At 43.6% G+C, this 8,155-nt stretch overlaps 1 pseudogene; it reads right to left on the bottom strand.

Annotated features, from left to right (window-relative positions):
• Positions 1 to 372: 372 nt before the first annotated feature.
• On the bottom strand, positions 373 to 990 carry LOC147464310 (uncharacterized; annotated as a pseudogene).
• Between the last annotated feature and the right edge of the window lie 7,165 nt (positions 991 to 8,155).

Genomic DNA, 8,155 nt, shown 5'->3' on the forward strand with positions numbered 1-8,155 from the left:
TTCATTAGTTTTAGACATAATTGCTTTTTGTTGTGAGGTAATTTGTTACTGAGGCAATTTGTCACTGAGGTAATTTGTGACAAATTACATTCTAAACACTCGAAAACGGGTTTCAATTGTCAACGCGGAATGAAGATTAGAAAATCTTGAACAATCCAACAAAAATTGGTATTTTGAAAATTTCTTTGAATTAGAGGGATATTTTGGTAATTTTCTTCTTTTTTCGTGTTTCTCTCTCTCTCTCTCTCTCTCTCTCTCTCTCTCTCTCTCTCTCTCTCTCTCTCTCTCTCTAAAAGAAAAAAACTAATTGCAGAAAACATTGGTGATCATACAACTCGTATGGCGAGATGGCACACCCTCTATGCCAGCACATCATTTTGGAGGTATAACAAGCTTATCTCCAACATAAACATTATCCCAATGCAAGACATTTGCTACTTTCAGGTCATCCAGAGAGATCCCATATTTCCTTAAATGGCCCATAGAGTATCTCCCCTCTTGATTTCATAACTGTGACTTTCTTTGGGCTTCACAACTTTACTATCAAAGCTCTCACTCTCCTTCAGCTTGGGCTTGCAATCAGTTTTCTTGGGTGGATAAAAAAGGCGAAGGAACCAGGGCTTTTCCTCGACCTTGGGCTTCTCCTCCGCCTTTGGCTCAGGTGGGGGAGGTTCCATTTTTTTTGTTGCTTTCATTTCCTCCTGTGGTACACTTTTCAGCTCATCTGAATGAGGAGGAATAACCATAGGAGGGTCCACCTTCACCAACTGTACTTGCTCTTCAATGTAGACCTCCTCTGCATACGGTCTCCATCAGGAAGAGTAAAATCCTCTCGATCTCCATAATACTCTTCAATGAGGACGTCCTCTTCTTTTTTCGCCTTCACAAATCTAAAAATACCCCATGCAACTCCAACTACCACTGTTGGCGCACCAAGAACTTTGGCTGCAGCTCTCTCCTTCCCTCTTTTCCTTCCTCACCAGATGACATCTTGTCACATTAATCTCCTGGGCGCTGAAGGTCTCTTCTTCACCTGCCTATCTATGGCACGAAAGAACCGTCATAGTATGTGGCCTGAAAGGGGTGCAATGGCAAGATGGGTATTGGCTTTCTCATGAAGAAGAAGCGAGAACGAGAATTGTGGTCAACGAATCTCTCTCTCTCTCTCACTCTCTCTCTAAGAGCGCGTGCCGGCGTGCGCTACTATAGAGAGAGAGAGAGAGAGAGAGAGAGAGAGAGAGAGAGGTAAAGGTAATTTTCTTGGGTTGAATCTCATTGCGTTCTCATCAGAAGTCCGCCATGTCGACATTGGTAACGGAGCAATCGGCAATAGCAACGTCATCGTTGGAAACATGCTAGATACGTACAGAGGGTCGCTGAGGCGGATTAATCACCTTCAAACGGTAGCGAAGAGCACGGAAAGAGGGAGGGGTGGGGACTGGCTGTAGGCGAACTTGAATTGGGAGTCGAGGCCGATGAGGCATTGGCTGTTTCCCTGCACGCGGAGCATGTGGGAAGCTATTATAAGCTATCAGGCGTCTCTCTCTCTCTCTCTCTCTCTCTCTCTCTCTCTCTCTCTCTCTCTCTCTCTCTCTCTCTCTCTCTCTCTCTCTCTCTCTCTCTCTCTCTCTCTCTCTCTCTCTCTCCTAGTCCAATAGCTCAAAGGGGTGATTTGGAGCGCGCATGTAGCACGTATCGACTGGGAGAGAGATCCGTTGATGCAGGTCGGGCGACGCAGCTTGGAGAATGGCAGGTGCGCGCAGAGCGCCTAAGGCGACAACAGACTTATAATATTCATTCTTCAATTCTCATCAGCTAGCTGCACCTGCTAATCGGAATTAGGGCGGGATCGTAATAAACCACTTAAGCTTGCTCACACAATATGGGTACCGTATTTCAGAAGCCAGGGCTATCTTTGCTGCAATCAGCAAACTAGACTCTTCAGCAGCGTACTATGAGTATTGGACATCCATTATGTGTGCTTCGGGGATCTCAAAAACACCGATGCGCAACTTCTTGAGGCGCCTCATGGTTGCTTTCCTGCGGGCTACACTGGATAGAAATGAGAAAGACGTGGAATATATGTTGAGAAACTGGGAGAATGGCAGTAAGATCCTCAAACTGGAATCCTAAGCCGTTTATGCTCTCACCATTGCTAGAGAGAGAGAGAGAGAGAGAGAGAGAGAGAGGAGGAGGAGTTCTCTCGATCTTGAAGCTCTCCATTGCTATTATTCTCTTTTGAATTTCATATTGAGGAAAACTTGACCTGTGAAAGCATCATGCACTCATACATGAAGGTGGTGGTTGTTGGTGAGCGCTAATTATGTGCACCTTTTAATGTAGTTGTGCTCCCTCATACGAAATCTGCCATCGACCCAAAGAGAAAAAAGCTACGATTTTGTTGTCGAGGACGGCCAGGACCGTGTTGTATTCAAGATTGATAGTCGTGCCCTCAAATGGCTACCGTCCTGGACCACGCTATCCATATTGCTTTGTGTGTCCACAAGTTGAAGTGCTCATGAGAAGTGGGATAGCATCGCAAATTGACTACATCATGGAAACATGTAAACAGTGCTCGAAAGAAATTTGGCCAAACATCTTCTGTATTCTTTCATCTGTAGAGCTATCGCCTGCAAACAACACTGCAATTTAGAGAGAGAGAGAGAGAGAGAGAGAGAGAGAGAGAGAGAGAGAGAGAGAGAGAGAGAGAAGGATCTACAAGAGCGAGCATAGATAAGATTGGGCATTGAAGGCATATTGTGTTACACAAGAGAGACGATTTTCCACGGCGGACTGAGAGACTGAGAGAGAGAGAGAGAGAGAGAGAGAGAGAGAGAGAGAGAGAGAGAGAGAGAGAGTAGCCAATTGCACAGTACACGCTATGCTTGCCTTTGTAATTTTGGAATTTCATAATGTTAATGATAGTGTCTTAAGCCCAGAGAGAGAGAGAGAGAGAGAGAGTATTCAATTGCGTGGTACACACTATGCTCACCTTTGTAATCTTGTAATTTCGTAATGATAATAATAGTGTCTTAACCCCAAAGAGAGAGAGAGAGAGAGAGAGAGAGAGAGAGAGAGAGAGAGTTTTTGTTGATTCTCCACTTTTTTTGGAGAAAAGATACCACCCTCTCCCTTTAAAAGTTGGTATATTCTCACAAGTAATCTCACCATATCATTGAGAAGTATCTCTTGGGATTCACCGTTTATTAGCTTTTTCTTTTTAGACATACTGGTGATATTCTCTCCACACTTCCTCAAAATCTATTTTTTCACCCCCTCAAATTCAAAATATGTGGGATTACTACGTTATTTTGAGCGCTTACTGTAAATCTTAAAATTTAGGTTCAATAAAGCATTTTAGCATTTTCAAACGGTCTAGAGATCCATTAACCCATCTTGTCTAAGCGTAGCTACAGTTGACAATGATTAAGTGCATCCCCATTTAAGGACCACATTGTTGCCACAAGCTTGTCTAGATGAAGATGCTCGTGCAAATATGACAATGGCCATGCTTCAGAGTGTTAAATACAATGCCTACCTTAAGTGTAAAGACAACCAATGGCCCCGGTATGCAAGATCTTGCCGAGATATTATTTAATCAATCATCTGTTGCCTTGACTTCTAGAAATTTGGTCGATCTCACTCATCCTCAATGGCAGAACTGGGTTTGCAAAATCGAGAAATGAATAAGTCAAATATGAGGAAGAAAAGTGTGAAAAGGAAGAGGCTAATATTTTGTGGATGCAGATGTGGTACTGGTGGAGGATAGCCATAGGCTTGAGTTTGTCACTGAACCCATTGATGGGGGAGGGTATGAAATTGCACATAGGGATAAACAGATTATTGGCCCGAGGTAAAGGTTGGAAATATGGTATGGGCAATTGGAGTTGAACTAGGATGTAAAACCACAAGCATGGGGTTGTCGCACCTTGTTCTTGGCACCACAAAAAATATCTTGCATCTAGGTCGACCCTCGATGAACCCTGGGGGGTCATGGAGGGTTGTTTATGGCTTTGCACAACACAAGCAACCTGCATACGTGGAAGATTCATGACATGGAGATGCAAATTTAAATCGGGGCATTAGAGCACCAAATAGAGTTCCTAGTGCCTTTTGGTAGAAATATAAACATGGAAAGATCATAAAGTGGCGAGTAAAACTGACGAAAGTATTTCAGACTAGAGTTGCTTTGGGCAACCACATTAGAATGTGCTCCATTGATCTAGTAGTTCTCATTCGCTCGGTTTCTTCTTCGCTCGGAAGCACTCGCTCAGATATTGGGATTCTTCTCTTTAATTGATTATAACATTTATAGCCATCCATAAAACTATACATATCATGGCGTGCAATCTCATCAAGAAGCATATCAGTAAAAGGTAATGGTATGAAAAGGATCTTTGATGGTTTGAGCATTCAAATTTTGGTGATCCACACAGACTCTAAATTTTCCATTCTTCTTTGGTACTAGCCAGTCACACTATTGGCGACATCTGTGATAAATCCAGCTTTTAGAAGGTTGTCAATTTCCTCTTTGACCTTCTTAGCATAGTTTCATTCTGTACCTCTGCAGACATACTGGTCTGGCATCTGGATTCAGAGGTATTCTGTGTTGGTAAACCTCTAGATTTACACCTTTTAAATCAATATGCTCCATGCAAATACATATTTGTATGTTTGAAACAAAATCGGGCTTTTTCTTTCATTTATGGGTTCAGATGCTTATTCACTTTGATCAATCGAGGAATTTCTTCAGAACCCAAATTCCACTCTTCAATTTCTTGATCATCTGGAAGCAACCAATTTGGCCCACCTCCCTTCCTTTTGGTTGACTCCTCAGCATAATCCTAGGATGGACCTCTTAGTTCTGGATTCTCATTCTGAACTCCAGTAACCTCTTCAATGTGCACCCCTGCAGTGTGCGCTGGTGTACTGGAATCTGAATATTCTTCTTTGGAGTCACTGGTTTCTTTGGCCGTCCAGTCAACTGAACTCGTCTTTCTCCAGGATTCAATTCAGTGAAGTGATCTGGAAATTGCTTCCTCTATTTTTCAATTGATCTTTGTCAAATAATACTGCATTTAAGTCTATTTTAACCAAAGGAAAAATGTTCATTGTTGTCAGCATCCTTTCAGTCTTCTTAACCCCATACTTCTGGCAAATCTCTTTTCATCAAAGTGCCTTCTTCCAGCTTTTGGTGTTATTTGTCTAGATCTGGATTCTCCTACTGGTTCCTTGTACTGTGAGGGTCTGATTAATAATAATAAATAGCGGCGCCATGCAAAGCACAGAGAAAAGGTGTACTGGGCGCAGCTGAGCAACCAGGAGAGAGAGAGAGAGAGAGAATTGTGGGTGTGTAGCTGCCTGTGGACGAGGAAGGGAGAGAGAGACTGGTCGCTAGTTGTGTGGGTGTGGACGCCGGCATGCGTGCGATGGGATAGGTGGTGGTGACTGTGGGCAACTCGTGAGACTGGGTTGGTAGACGGCAGCCACAGGGAGTGGAGAAAGAGGGGGAGAACTACAGAAAGTGTCGCCACCTCTGCATGAGGGTGGTAGCGGTTTGTGTGGCTGGGGGACGCCGTATTGCAGACCACGAATAAGTGGGCGAGATTGAGTTTGGCTGCGTGTGAAGAGGAGAGAGAGAGTGTGTTGGGCAGTGGTTGGCTTGTGTCAGAATGCCCTTGCGAGTCTACATGTTAATCAGCGCCGCAGAGCGAGAAGGGTGTGGGGTTGCATGGTTGGTGAGAACTCAGAGATGTAGGTGGTGTGCATATGCGAACGGTTGATGCATGGGAAGAGAGGCTCAAGGGGCCACCAGCTGACGAGAGAGAGAGAGAGAGATAAGATTATCTGCACTTGTCGATCGCTCGGCACGTGTTCCAACAGGCAGCTTTGCGTCATGACGTGTTGAAGGATGTCATTATCGACACAGACGGTAGTTGATAATGTAGTGACAATCAGCAGGTTAGACAGCTCTATTGGCGCTATTCTTGCAGCTCGACACAAGAGAGTGGAAAATAAAACAAAAAGTTGGCTTAAGTGTACAGCGTGGGTGCTTTCCCACCAGGTGGAAAATTGCGTAGTTGTTCTCCTTGTACAATGGTCTTGATTATTTCAATTCCTTCTCGAGGAAGTGGTCGAAAGTTATGAGATTTGTTGAGCATGTCTACAAGGTCTATTGGGATTGTCCCTACTACGTAAAAGTTCGCTTCTTCTTCATCTTCCGTGTCCTATACCTCGAATTTCCCTTATATATATACTACTAGTCTAACATATAAGGCACATCTCCTATGTCTTACAGTGTATGTCATTAGTAGATACATAATATGACCACTACAGGAATGTGATATGGAGATTCAGGCCATTATCGAGCAAGGTGCTATGCATTAGCAAGAAGCAAAATCATGTGTGTAATAATTACGAAAAGAAAATTAAAGTTTTATGATAAAAATAGTATAGTTTTTTGCGTCTTGTTAGGTATGAATTCTAATTGGTTTGTTGCATTAGAGTCACGACCATTAGATTCCTCATTGTACCAGTATTATAATCAATTACATTCACTATTTTAATTTCAAAAAATCACTAATTATATCATACAATCAACATTAATCAGTACAAAGTGAAACAATTCATGGAATCTACAAACACAAGAAAGAAAAATACTTAGCTGCTGCTTATCGATCATAATCATTTGTCTTGAAGCATAGCCTAAGCTCTGATACCACTGGTATAGCCTGAGATGTGGATTTCCCTGCAAAATACCCGAAATAGCATGCTACAAACCATAAAATAGACTAATCGACATACCTGGCAACCATATACACGCATAATCGTGAGATACACGAACAATGAGAGACAGAGTGCGAGAGAGAGCAATAGCGTGCGTGCAGACACACCTCCTAGAATGGAGTGCTACGCCGGCCCGGCTAGAGAGAAGAGAGGAGAGGTGAGAAGAATAACGCAGACACTGGGTGCAATCTCCCCCCGTGCAAGAGTGACCGTTTCCCTCTTGCACGTATTTGTTATATAGATTTCTTGAATGGACAAATTGGTTAAAAACTGTTGGCCGGCCGATCATAAATGGCCAAAGCTCATAAAAGAGTCCCTATGCTAGAGGCATATTGACCGACAAAGCCATTAAGCTTGGGAGAGCTAGCCGCCCCATGTCTTCAGGGCCACCACAACATGGATGGAGGCTCCTGCCATCCATCCTCAGACACTGATGTTCATTTTAGCCTTTATTTTTACTTCATTTTATTTTGTATCCAGACGTTGTAATAGATCCACCAAGATTGTATCATTGATCTCATAGTCTTTTTGGCCTTTTGAAGATCAAACTTTGTGTGTGTGTGTGTGTGTGTGTGTGTGTGTGTGTGTGTGTGTGTGTGTGTGTGTGTGTGTGTGTGTGTGTGTGTGTGTGTGTGTGTGTGTGTGTGTGTGTGTGTGTGTGTGTGTGTGTGTGTGTGTGTGGTTGTTGGGTGCACGACGTAAAAAGGGGGCTCAAGATTTAGGTGGTCATGGGTGTGAATGCAAGTGACGAACAGAGAAGAAGAAGAATAAGAGAAGATTTTTAAAGTCATAGGAAAGTATCCATGTTGTGCGCCACTGTTTGGCATAGAGGACTGCAGCGGGTCTAAGGGTTGACGATCTCAGTTGGGGCCAAAGTGCTGCATGGTGGGAGTTCATCTCCGGTTTGCATGCACAAACGAGTGGTGCAGACTAGTGCCGCTAATGACATCCCATGCTCGTGCTTGGGCTGCAGCACGTGCATCTTTTGGGACTTCCAAGGCCGAGGTGAGGTGGGGGTAGAGGGCAACAGAGCGCCGGATGCGAATTAGCCAGGGGCTTGCAATTCCATCAGGCATTTTATAGGAGTCTCAATGGCCAAGGCCACCCAGTATTCACCTGCTGTAGATTTGTCCTGATTGATTTTCCAACTTAATGGTATGCCTAAGGCTGTTCCTCTTGACCCCCTAGAGTGAGAAGAATAATGCCATTGATGTTCTTTTGATAGCAGTTGCATCTTTGGCTGAGCTCAGTTCCTGCTATTTTAATTTCTTACAGCGCTATAATGTCTACAGGGTGGTTACTGATCCAAGCTTTAATATTTCTGGCTTTGTTAGGGTCGAACAACCCTTTTATATTCCAGGAAAGGACT

The sequence above is a fragment of the Adiantum capillus-veneris genome, chromosome 1 (assembly GCF_014529385.1).
Source record: "Adiantum capillus-veneris isolate H3 chromosome 1, ASM1452938v2, whole genome shotgun sequence".
Taxonomy (NCBI): Eukaryota; Viridiplantae; Streptophyta; class Polypodiopsida; order Polypodiales; family Pteridaceae; genus Adiantum; species Adiantum capillus-veneris.